At 34.3% G+C, this 13,718-nt stretch overlaps 1 long non-coding RNA gene across 1 annotated transcript; it reads left to right on the plus strand.

The window, feature by feature from the left end:
- Positions 1-10,226: 10,226 nt before the first annotated feature.
- On the plus strand, positions 10,227-12,226 carry LOC131253931 (uncharacterized). The gene is made up of 3 exons (XR_009175358.1): positions 10,227-11,071; positions 11,765-11,847; positions 12,126-12,226. It is a non-coding gene; the product is annotated as an uncharacterized LOC131253931 (long non-coding RNA).
- The last annotated feature ends 1,492 nt before the right edge of the window (positions 12,227-13,718 follow it).

Raw genomic sequence — 13,718 nt, forward strand, 5'->3', positions numbered from 1 at the left:
AAACTGACAAATCAGACCAAGAAACTAAGAAAGAAAAAAAAAGGCCTTCATGACCATACCTAGAATCACTTCCTCAGATGATTGTGAAATTTCTGACTATGAAATCCCTGGAAGTGATTCTGAAAATGAAGAAGATCTTCAAATTGATTATGATGCCCGATACAAAGAAAGTTGTAAGATTGCTGCCAAACTGAAAATTCAAAAAGAAAATGTTGCTAATCTAAAATTAGAACTTGAAAAATTGGTTTTAGAAAAATTTCATTTTTCTTATTGTTTTGAGAAAACCAAACTAGATTTAAGTCTGAAATTTTTTGAAATTCAAAATCTCAAAACTGAAAATGAGAATTTAAAATTAGAAGTTGCTTCTCTTAAAACTTCAAAAGAAACTTAAATATACACCCAAGGTGACCAGAGACATGAAAAATTATCAACTGCATCTCGAAGAAGTAGCGACAAATCTGGCTTGGGATATATTAAGAATCGTACAGAAAAATCTAAAAATTATGTTCCCATATTTGTAAAAGATGAATCTTCAAAATCTAAGGTAGGAACTATAAAGGAAGTAAAGAAGAATGAAAAACCTCTTCAAAAAACTTCTAATCTAAAAACTAAGACCAACTATCATAAATATCAAAGGAAAAATAATAATCCTCCTCTAGTAGATAAGATAGTGGACTTACTTAAAGAGCTCTTAAAATCCAATTCTAAAAATAACAAAGTAAGTAGAAACAAGAAAAAACTCTTACTCCTAAACATAGCGAATAGTAAGAGATCCTCATAAACCCAAAACCATATTGAAATGGGTTCCAAAAGATAAGTGTATTGTTATTCACATAACTTTCAAAGCAAGTAGCCATTCAAGATAGTACCTGGATAGTAGATGTTCTAGACATATGACAGGTGATAAGATGATACTATCGGACATCAATCAAATTGATGGTGGCTCAGTAACATTTGGAGATGGTAGTAACTACAAAATCATTGGAAGAAGTAATGTAAAACTTCCAAACCTACTTATTTTTAAAGATGTTTAATATGTTGAAGGTTTAAAACATAATTTTCTAAACATATCTCAAATATGTGATAATAATCATAGTGTTAAATTTTCAGATCACGGATGTGAGATAATTAATAACCAAGGCCTTATAATATTAAATGGTCGAAGAACCTCTAAAAATTGTCATATTATTGATGAATCTTGTTCTTCAACTCACTCTTACTACATGGTCCAAATAGATAAAATTGAATTGTGGCATTAATGTCTTGGACATGTAAACGATAGAGATCTATATAAATTAAGCAAGAGAGATCATCTTCGAGGTTTACCCAAACTTTAAAAATTAGAAAAGAAAGTATGTGGTGCATGCCAAATAGGCAAACAAATCAGGAGTTATTATAAAAAGGTGAACTCCTTATCCATAACGAGACCTCTTGAACTACTTCATATGGACTTAGTTGGACCAACTCGAATGGAAAGTAGAGGCAGTAAGAAATACTTTCTAATTGTAGTTGATGACTACGCTAGATACTCTTGGGTAGCCTTCTTGAGAGAAAAGTTGGATGCTTTCAACGAAGTCAAAAAAGTTAATTAAACTCATTTAGACCGAAAAAGAACTTTTTATAATCAAAATAAGAAGTGACCATGACATTGAACTTGAGAATAATAATTTTGAGTTCTGTAATGACCATAGAATATTACATGAATTTTCTGCTCATAAAACCCTTCTTAAGAGAAAAGTCGGATGCTTTTGATGAAGTCAAAAATTTAATTAAATGCATCCACACCGAAAAAGAACTAAAAATATATGGGTTGAAACTATTAATATTGCTTGATATATTATTAATCGAGTTTATATAAGAGTTGGTAAAAATAAAATGGCTTATGAACTTTAGTTTAATAAAAAACCTTCTGTAAAATATTTTCGTATTTTCAAAAGTCAATGCTTCATTTTACAAGATTGGAAACATTTAGAAAATTTTGAAGCAAAAAGTGATGAGGGTATATTTTTAGGGTATGCTCTAAATAGTAGAGCATATCGTGTCCTAAATAAAAGAACTGAGGTGATACTTAAATCTAGAAATGTTGTTATCGTGATCAAACTATCACTCTTAATTATGATCATGATTATGAAATTACTATTGTCAATTAAACTGAATCATCATCGAAATCAGATCCAACCGAGAATAGATTAGTCAAAGATCATTCGACAAATCAAATACTCGATAATCCTCACACTGGTGTACAAACCAGAAGACAATTGGAAAACATATGCAATCATGTGTGCTTCACTTCCTAGATAGAACCGACTAATGTAAATGAAGCCCTTACTGATGAAAAATGGATTTTGGCTATGCAAGATGAATTAAATCATTTTATCAGAAACAATGTTTGGTATCTAGTTCCTAGACCTTCTAACAAACATGTGATTGGAACTAAATGGATCTTTAAAAATAAATCTGATGAATTAGGCAATTTTATAAGAAATAAAGCACAATTGGTTGTACAGGGGTACACTCAAATTGAAGGAATTGACTATGCTGAGACCTTTGCTCCAGTTGCTCAACTTAAAATCATTAGGTTATTTATTTCCATTGCATGCCATAAAAATTTTAAAATATACCAAATGGATGTCAAAAGTGCCTTCTTGAACGGTGACTTAAATGAGAAAGTTTATATAGAATAACTTAAAGGTTTTGAAGATTCTAAACTTCCTAACAATGTATACCGTCTTAAAAAGGCTCTGTATGGCTTAAAACAAGCTCTAAGAGCATGGTATGAAAAACTAACTAAATTTTTTCTTAGTCAAAACTTAAAAATGGGAAGTGTTGATAAAACCCTGTTTATCAAAAAATATAATGAAGATATATTGATTGTTCAAATATACATAGATGATATTATTTATGGATCAACAAATACTAACCATTCCTCTAAGTTTGTCGTAATGCGTTAAAGTGTAGAAGGTTGGCGGAGTTAGAAAATGAAGGCTATGTGAAAAGGCGAACTTAAGAAGTCCTAGAGGTGGGTGAATAGGACTATATCAAATAATCAAATAAAGTGTTGAATAAATAAATAAATAAGAGATCTCAATCGTACTAGTATTGAGACGTTGATTCAAACTAATTCGTAGGACAACCTTCACACAAACAAGTTAAGCTGGACAACCTTATTTCACGAATATGATAAGAATCAAAATATTAAACTGAGCAAGCGTAAATAAAAATATCTATTAAAAATAATACCACTTTTATATAAAAGAAATTATAACTATTCAACACAAAAGTAATAAAAACATTCACCACAACACCAAGAATTATAGTGGTTCGGTGTGTCAACAACTGTTCTCAAACAGCCACACCTACTCCACTCCCAAGATTACTAACCACGTAATCTCGGCTTTCACTATAAATAAGGTTTTCATAGGGTTACCTTAAAACCTGATATAGTTGTGATTTTTTCTGGCTTATCTCAGAAAAACCAACTCTGAGATTTTTTGGCTATCTCAAACCAAATACAAAAAGAAAGCATATACTTTCTTCACCATATAAGAAGTTATAGCGATATAACACTTTTCTTGAATGATGAATATTCAATGTTCAGTCTAATAGAAAAGGTCCAAGGTTCTATTGATTTTAATTATGTTTAAACTAAAAGCTACTTGTATTAATTCCTTTAAATCTCAATAAGAAGAGTAATCACTCTTTTAAAATCAGAATGACAGAGTTTTGAGATTAATGAATTAAACGAAAAGCTATAAAATAAATTATAAATACCGTTTGATAGCTTGACAATAATTAAAGCTTGTTTCTCTCTTGAATAAGAACTTTGATAGGCTTGAATTGTATTTTCGGATTGAGAAAGAACCTTAATTTATAGGCAAAAAGTTTGTTCCTTCGACTCATCTAAAACAGTCTTCGACTCGTCTAAGTACCGAATTTCGTTCCAATGAATTTTCAATTTCGAGCGGGATAAGATCTAATAGATCTTCGACTGGTCGAATAATCTCTTCGACTGGTCGAGGAAGCTAAATTTGAATTGATTTTTATTGTTGGGCTTCGAGTCGAGGAACCTTCGACTAGTCGAAGGAGGTCCTTCGACTGGTCGAAGAGACCCTTCAACAGAAATTCTTTTACACTTCAGCTGGTGCTAGGACTGGTCGAGAAATTCTTAGACTAGTCGAGCCAAAGCTTAAGCTAGTCGAAACTCAGTCAATTATAAGTATAAAAATCCAATTTTAAATATGTTTTGAAAGAACCTAAACTTAAGGTCTTTCTAGGGTTTATCATACCTGTATGGCTTAAAACAGGCTCCAAGAGCATGGTATGAAAAATAAACTAAATTTCTTCTTAGTCAAAACTTTAAAATGGGAAGTGTTGATAAAACCTTATTTATCAAAAAGGATAATGAAGATATGTTGATTGTTCAAATATATGTAGATGATATTATCTATTTATCAACAAATACTAACATTTCCTCTAAGTTTGAAGATTTGATGAAATCAGAATTCAAAATGAACATGGTTGGTGAGATGAATATTTCCTTGGTCTCCAAGTGAAACAGCTTAAGGATGGAATATTCATCTCTCAAACCAAGTATGCAATGAATCTTATTAAGATATTTAGGTTTGAGAATGGTAAAAACTTTTAAACACCCATGGCTACAACACTCAAACTGTCTAAAGATGATTCAGGTAAAAGTGTTGACCCGCGTCTTTACCGTAGCATGATTGTTAGTCTATTATATTTAACTTCTAGCAGACCTGATATTTCTTTCAGCGTCGGCATATGTGCTAGATATCAATCTAGCCCTAAAGAATCTCATTTGTCTATGGTTAAAAGAATAATCAGATATGTTGCTAGCATAACTAATTTGCGAGTATGATATCCTCATGATACATCTTTATAGATTGCTGGATATACTGATGCTGATTGGGCTGGTAATGTCAATGATAGAAAATCCACAAGTGGTGGATGCTTTTACATTGGAAATTGTCTTTTCTCTTGGATGAGCAAGAAGCAAAACTCAGTATCATTATTTACTGCAGAAGTTGAGTATATTGCGGCAGGAAATGCTTGCACACAATTGATGTGGATGAAACGTATGTTAGCAGATTATGGTATTGATCAATATACCATGAAGTTATATTGCGACAATACCAGTGCCATAAATATATCTAAAAATCTCATTTAACATTCTCGAACAAAGTACATCGACATTCGATATCATTATATCTGAGAATTAGTTGAAAGCAAGATTGTCATGATTGAATACATCAATACTGAGAAACAACTTGCAGACATTCTAACAAAACCATTAGATAGTGTCAGATTTTTTATTTTAAAAAATGATATTGGATTGTACTGTATTTATTGATTATTTATCCTTTATTGTAATTTATTTTTATTATTATTTATTTTATTTTGCATTAAAAGGAAAAATATAAAAGAATATAACAAAATAAAATTTTTTAGGCTATTTCGGCCAACCCATAGCTGACCGACCGATTCGGCCAACCGAGCACCATACTCGGGCTAGCCGAATCGGGCGTGATTTGGGCAAAAAGGGAAAAAAACCCAGCCTCATTTTCTACTTCATCTTCCTTGGCTCGCCGATGCTTCCTTCGGCCAATCCATCATCCCAACTTCATTGTAAGTAGTTTATTTGTTATTTCCTTCTAGATTTAAGTTCTTAAGTGTGGTTTATTTGAGAATCTTTCATTTTTCTTGAATTTAGATCTCTCTTTTAAAAAATCAGTTATAATCAAACTCATCAATCTCTTTATGATTTCTTGTTATTCTTTAGTCATTTCTTCCATGAAACATCAAACCAAGCATACTGTTCGTTGTCCTCAGTCTGATTCCTCATCCCGCTTCGCTAATTAAGTTGTGCACACCATTTGCACACTGGAGGATGACCTAGAGAATGTACGGGATTTCCGTACTCTGAGTATCATTATTGAGCTACCTGTGAATATCAATCACATTGCTAATTATGGTCTAGTTAATATTCTCTCCAAGATCGGATAAGAGAAAATTTTTAGTTGGGAAGAAGCAACTTACCGGTCGATTGCCAAGGGATGTACGCATCCATAAGTGAAGTTTCTTCTAAGCTATTAACATTTATGTTCAATTTCTATAAGACATTGTCACTATCACACCCACCATCATATTGTTCGTTATGGACATTGATATGGTTGCAGATGGAATTCCTATTCCGACTCTTTTTGAAGATATGTATCCTTTAGAAAGAAATACCATTACCAGGGTGTTATGTGGATTTGATGCACAATGGTGTATCGGTAACTCTCTCCCCACTTATAATTTACTTCCAGAATATTGCGTTCTTCACCACATCTTCACTTCTAATGTCGATCCTAGGGGAGGGAATAAGACTGATCTTACTCCCTACATGATAGGCATTATGCACTCCGTTGTATCCGGTATTCACATTTGTCTTCCTTCGTGATATCTTATTTAATCATTCAGTATCGTCTCCATCCTCATCATGGTTTTATTCCCTTTATGTTTCTTATGACTTATCTTGCTTTACAGTTCAAAGTCCAAATTCCCACGATAGAAGCACCGAAGTCCAAGCTTCCATTTGGTAATGCAAACTTAAACATGATGAAGCTTGCTTTGAGACCTAAGCAGCGAGGCGATTAGGAAGAAGTTCCTGAAGGAGATGTCAACATGGACGATATATTTGCTAACTTGGAAGAATTTGCCAATATAGATGATTCAGACTTCCATCCTTCCCAATTCTCTAAAAGGTTGTGTTTGGATTTATGGAATTGGACAAGGAAAAGAAATTAGATTTCCTTGATAAGATAGCTTACGCTGTTAGAGTAGCCAAAAAATTGTATATCGAGACATAAGATATGAGATAACTATTGTTTTATAGAATTAAAATTTTCACTTCAATGCAAATAAATATAATTCTTTTTTACTAATATAATTTTTTATAAAAAAATAAAGAAACCCTGTGATTATTTTATATCTAATGTTTAAATGACTTTCTATCCTTATGTTGTCTGTTATTATCATTGATTATCTGGTTGAATACTTCATTTATTTGTTTCTTCCTTTGTCAATTTCTGACAAAAAGGAGGAGAAAAGCTTTGGATAATATAAGCATGAGCACAAGCACAACTCTCTCACATTGAATACATATATGAGCACCTACACTTACACTTGCATGCATGAATTCTATGGAATTATATATATATATATATATATATATATATATATATATATGTGTGTGTGTGTGTGTGTGTGTGTGTGTTAGTGTGTGTGTGTGGGAAAAGGTAGAGCGTGCTCGTCGAGCTGTGTGAGGGGTAGTATCAAGATCCAAGATATCACTGGTGGGGTACAAATGTTCCTTTGAACCATAGATCATATGAGTATGATGAGTCAATTAAGATGTTGTAATATGTTATGATGAGTTGTATGTTTGTATGAGTGTGATTTGTCACGAAATTGACAGAGGGGGAGATTGTTAGTGCTTATGCTTAAGCACAATTAGGATTGTGATATTTTATAGTCTTATGAGGAGAACAAGCACTCGTGAAGATATTCTTCGACAACTCATGAAGATCTGTGAAATGACTCGTTCAAGCATCTCAAGGAAGACTCAACATCTTCAAGCATAAAAGTACATGGTTTGAAGATTGGAACGCTCCGTATGAGTCAACCATCAAGTGATATAACCTTTGATTAACCTTAGGTTTTGTGTATTTCAAATAGCCTCATAATAATTCCTGACAAAATTATGTATCGTCGGTGAAAACTATTTTCCCGACGATTATTTTGTCGGTAAATGTAATTTTTCTCGACGAACCAAATAGTTCGTTGGCAAAAGGTCCCCTGGTGTCCTTTCTGATGACGGAGAAACTATTTTACCGATGTTATACAATATCGTTCGTAAAGGAACTTTTTACCATCGAAAAAATCGTCGATAAAGGAGCTTTTTACCAATGAAATAGATACATCGTTGGACAAAATGAACGGTGGACATATTATTTCACTTTGTGTGGTTGATCATGGATGTTAAGTTATAATTTTTATTTTTGGTGTAGCCAATAAGTATATTTAAAAACATATATACGGAGTGGATGGGGTTGATAGAGCACAGGTGGACCTAAATATTTTTGAATCTTTTTTACCGACGAATTGTGAAAACTATCACCGAAGAAAAATTTCGTTGGATCTCTGCGTAGGTTGCAGCCCATTCACTCCCTGTGTTGTTTCCTAAATCCTATAAAACCCTCACCGACTCTCGATTTTCAATCCTTACACCGCATCCACCAACCGCGGAAACCCTGCCGCATCTCCGGTCATCAATAGCAATAGAACGTTGCTGAGCTCCCACCTGTTGCCAATCTGAAGAGGTAATGTTGCCTTTTGATTTTTGTGTTCATTTTGGTTTTGAATCTCTGTTTTGAATATCTGTTTGGATGATGAAATCAGCTGTAATAGAACCCTAGTCGAAGCTCTGTTTGCTGAGAGTATTATCTTGAAGTGTATTTTTTTTTTCTTTCATGCTGATTGGTACGGGAGTGGGTTGGAGTTCAATAAAGTCAGTTTGGATCTTTAACCGTCTTTTTATCCAACTCGATTGGTAATGGTTTTTGGCTGGTTTGGTTTTAAATTATGAAATGTTATCTCCCTAGGGCCGGGCCTATAAAAATAATATTTTGCCTGGCATATTGACAGTTCTATGTTAGTGTAAAATCCACTCTGTCCATGAGTTTCACCAGATCATGTTAGGATGACAGCCCAAAAAGGAGTTATATCCAACAACCAAGCGGGCCACACCCCATGAAACAGTGGGAGTGGAAACACCCTGCATTGAAATCTTCATGTAACAGGCGTTGCAGGAAACTCCAGCCAAGCTGCTTACCGTTCTAGCTTGAATCCAGCCCAAGTCCACCAAAGGACAAAATCATGCAACACATATCCAGAAAAGGACGCCCACTAAGTTCATTTGGATTGAGTCCGTTGTCCATCCAAACCCATCTATGCACTTTGACTAAAACCAGTCCTATGCTATAGTTGCTCCTCAATAGACTGAACAGGTATTAAGTACTTGTCTCGCGTCGAAACATATGGGCCAGGCTTAGGTCATCAAGATGAATTTGCTTGGAAAAACAAGCTAAAAGCCAAGCATTTCAGCAGTTGCTGTGACAGACCATAGCATGTCTTGCAGGGCGTGTTCCATTGTAACTATTCACCCATATATTGCACTCCACCTGGTATATGTAAATGTCTAGTAACATCCCAAAATACTAATAGCATTTTCTCTCCATACAATAAATATACGTGAAAAAATGAAAAAAAAATAATAAAAAAAAAAAATCCACATATAACATGAGAGTGACCATGTCCAAATACACATATCCAACACAGTCCATGTCCAAAGCCCACTTTCCACCCATGCTGATGAAAACTTAATGTTTAACAATAACTATAGCCATTCCCAAATAGAAACCTATTGGGTAAGCCCACAGCCACATTCAAAACCCATTTTAAGCAATAAACATGGCCATATTTATGCATAGAGATGCACAGTTACCATAGAAACAGACTCATGCCCAAGAAAATCCATGCTGGAAAATCTAGCATACTTGGACAAGCTTTAAAAAAATAAAAATAAAAAAAAATAAAACCATTTGGAAACTCTCCACTTGGATGTGTATTACTAAAGAAAATCTATTTATGATCTTTCTATGCCGAGGTGACTCTCCTGTCATTAGCAGAACATTATATCCTCAATGCATGGTGACTTCAATTTCCATGAGCATACCTGAGATTGTGGAAGTTTGCTAAACATGCATGTATCATTTGTGGCTGGCCTGAGTGGTTTTCTGGACTGACTTTTGGCTGGATAATGTACACTGTTTTCCACTTGATATGTGGCCTGGATGTCATACACATGTGCCAAGTTGACACAGATCTACTTTGATTGAAGGAAATTGGGGCAATCCATTAACTAATTTTTGCTTTGTTAGAACAAAATGAAAGTAATTTGGGAATGCATTGATTTAAGAACTTAGAGCATCTGAAAGAAAGAAATCCTATTACATCTGTATTTATTATATATTTGTGATATTGAATTTATGTTTTCTTTACCATTTTAGAGTACATTAAATACAAACCTTAGGGCTTTTTGAAACTCGCACTTTTTGTAATTCACAAATCTCAAGTTGAGTTATAAAGTTCTTCTTTCTTGAGGTTGGATTGCATTTCTTTCAAGGGATAAGTCAAGTGAGAAGTGAATGGAGCATAGCCTGAAAAAAGCTGGCGCTGCCCAGCACTCCGATTCTCACCTTCATCGCTCACTATCAATTGAAACAGAAGGAGAAGAATGAATTTCGCTTAGTCGCACTTTATGGGACATTCTTCTTATAAATGGTTGATAGAATCGACGTACTAAATGAATCAAGAAGGTTGGGAAGGCTACATTTGTCTAATCGAACTTAAAAGACACTAAAGTCTTCAATTGGTAGGTTTCAAAATTTCTTTGCAGTCCTAATTTGAATATTGCCAAGGTGTGGAAGTTCTCAGTTTGACTAGATTTCCATGGCCAACAAGATTCTGTTTGTCTTACAGCTTTGTGACAACCAAAGACTAAAAGCCTATTGGTCTATGAAAGCAATATTTCTTAAAATTTCTCTGGAAAAATAGTGTAAAACAAGAAACTGAATGAATCCATGGCCAGTTGAGAAGGATTAATTTTTATTTTTATTTTTTATTTTTTTATTTTTATTTTTTGTATTTCTGGTAACATGAGTAGCATGGATATATTATAATTGTTGGATACTGCACATGCTCTTTGTGGAGGCTCATACTAACTCTTCAGGTTCTGTATCTTTTTGATAAATTAAAAAAAAAAAAAAAAAAAACTAAATTACACTTCTTAATCAGGGTACTGGATAACCTAAAAGATTATGCAGTAAGAGCTCTCGTTAATGTTGTTGATCATCTCGGCACTGTTGCTTACAAATTAAATGACTTGTTTGAGCAAGAAGTATCAGATGTCTCTACTGTGGGGTTAAAGATTTCATGTCTCAATCAGGTAGCTCTTTATACACGTGTCTAGCTGGACTTTTATAATGTCACAAAAGGCCTTGCTCTGTTTGAACGAAGCTGATTTTTCTGACATTTTTATTTAGCAACTTTTACCAAGTATGGCTAAGAACTGTTATTAGCTTCAGTTCAAATTACAATTGGTAATGATGAACTGCATTATAACTCTTATTCTTTGATTTCCCAAGCTAGATTCTGTCAACAAAAAGGTGCAGTTTAATCCACAGCCACAGACTGACTCCAGGAAAAAGCACATACAAGCAAAACTTCGCCCTCATCCTTCAGGTATCTTGTTCATTTGTTGGAGGCAGATTCTTTTCATTTCAACTATGTTTACCTCCAAGTTAGTTTATTCTTTGATGCACTTAATGATTTGTTATTGATGGCCTTGATACATGAAATCTAGAAACTCCTGTATCAAAAACCAAAAACCAAGCATATGTTTTCGCTGTTGGTGTTTATTGCAAATGATGTTATCATGTCATACTTTGTTTCTTTCTATACGTCTTGCAGGGTGAGTTTCAGACTGAAAACTGATACAAATCTCTTTGAGATTGCAAAGTGCAAGACATGTGTCTGCAATTGAGGTATATAGTGTATAAATTTCTTGAACTTTACTCTTTTGTTTTATATAGGAATTTAAATTCACTTCTTCTTGTATCCAGTTCTTTTATGGTTTCAGATCCTTCCACATGATTGTAGAGAATGGACAGTCATGATCTATCCATGTTCATAGGGAAGTTTCTTCTCATCTAGTTTGTAATTGTTTGATTCTTAATCCCAAACCATATATTTTACCAATTCAAATTGACAAATTGTGCAGTTTATGGAAAAAATAAAAAACTTTTAGGAGCTGCCTTTTCTTTTAGTGAAACTTGCAACGTGATGCTAGTTGTAATATACATTGCTATCATGTGCTCTGCAAATTTTAGATGATTTTTCTTTCATAGTTAGATTTTAAAACTTTATTCATTTCACTACTGCTTTGCAAGATCATGAGTCCTACGAACTGTTTCTTACTGTTCAAGTTTCAACTTCTGCAGACAAATCAGTTGGATGTTCAGCTGAAAGCAGTGCAGTTGCTTGGTGACCTGTTTGCTTTACCTGACTGCATTATTACAGAAACATTTAAGTTACTTTTCTCATTTTTTATATCAAGTTCCCTTTACTTTAACGACATGCGAAGAGTTTCAAGCTGTTAGAATTCTTAATCCGGCATCGTTCATTCGGATGTGGCATTGATGTGATCTCTATAACAGGGTGTAGTTTGGTTCGTGGAATATATGGGCATGCATCAGCATGGTTGCAAAATGGTTGTGGTTCATGCAAAATCGTTCATCCCCAAACACTCATCTCTCTCTCTTCCAGAAAGCAACACAGGTACCCTCTTTCTCTCTCTATGTAAGATCTAAGGTTTTAAATCAGACATTTCTCAATTCTCAAAGTTTTCTAGATCTAGGGTTTCAATTTTCTTCTTTTTTTAAAAATATTTTTCTATATTGTATTGTATTCATACATGTTCATGATATCTACACCATCTCTTTTTGAGATGTAGTTTTAGATCGGTAGGTTTTCCGCATTTGTTTTTATATGTTGTTGATTTGGGATAGAATTTGTATTTGAAGCTCTGAAAATGCATTATCGAGCTTCGATTTACAATGATGGGCCACAATATACAAAGTGAACTGATAATTAAATGGATGCTTTCTATCCATCCATTTGTTCTATATGCTTTAGCCCACCTGAGTTTTGAATGAGCATAACCCACCTGATAGAGCATACCCGGATGTGCGTCGGAGCTACCCGGATGTTGAGCGGGGGTCCCGGGAAGGTAGGAACCGCTGTTATGACCATCATGAAGCTGATCGGATTGGGGACGATTCGGTCCAGATTTATATTTTATAATAAAAATCCCTAAAATTTTCAAACTACATGAATCTACAATCCACCAAATCAGAAGCCCTAAAATTTTTAATCTCCATGGCCCTCAAATTTACTACACCAGAAGCCCTAAAATTCATATACTCCATTGTCCTAAAATCCACAAAACAAAATTCTTAAAATCCTCAAAACCATAACCATAAAAACCCTATTTTGGTGGCCCTAAAACCTTCAAAATTGTAACCATAAAAACCCTAAATCTGTGGCCTTAAAACTCCCAAAATTGGAAGCTCTAACTCTCCAATTTCTGCACTTGAGAGAATGAGAGATAGAGAGAGAACGGGAGAGAGATACCTGATGGTGCGTGAGAAATATTGATGGGCGCGTCACCTTCCGATGGGACGACATCCATGATGGCGCGACGAAAGGGAGGAAGCAGAGAGATTCTTCGATGGAGTGTGAGGGTTTGGGAGAGGAAATAGGCCGGGGTTGGAGCAGAGAGATTCTTCGATGGAGTGTGAGGGTTTGGGAGAGGGAATAGGCGGGGGTTGGAGCTTTGAGATAGTACCCTTAGCGTACTGAGTAAACTCTGTGGGGCTCAACTTCATTCATGCATTTTATCCAACCTGTTCATCCATTTTACCAGATAATTTTAGGGATTTAGCCCAAAAATGAAGCCTATAAAAAGATCAAGTAGGCCACACCAACGTAAACAGTGTGAATTGAACTTCTATCATTGAAAAGTTCTTTGGGGC

Source organism: Magnolia sinica, chromosome 8 (assembly GCF_029962835.1).
Source record: "Magnolia sinica isolate HGM2019 chromosome 8, MsV1, whole genome shotgun sequence".
NCBI lineage: Eukaryota > Viridiplantae > Streptophyta > Magnoliopsida > Magnoliales > Magnoliaceae > Magnolia > Magnolia sinica.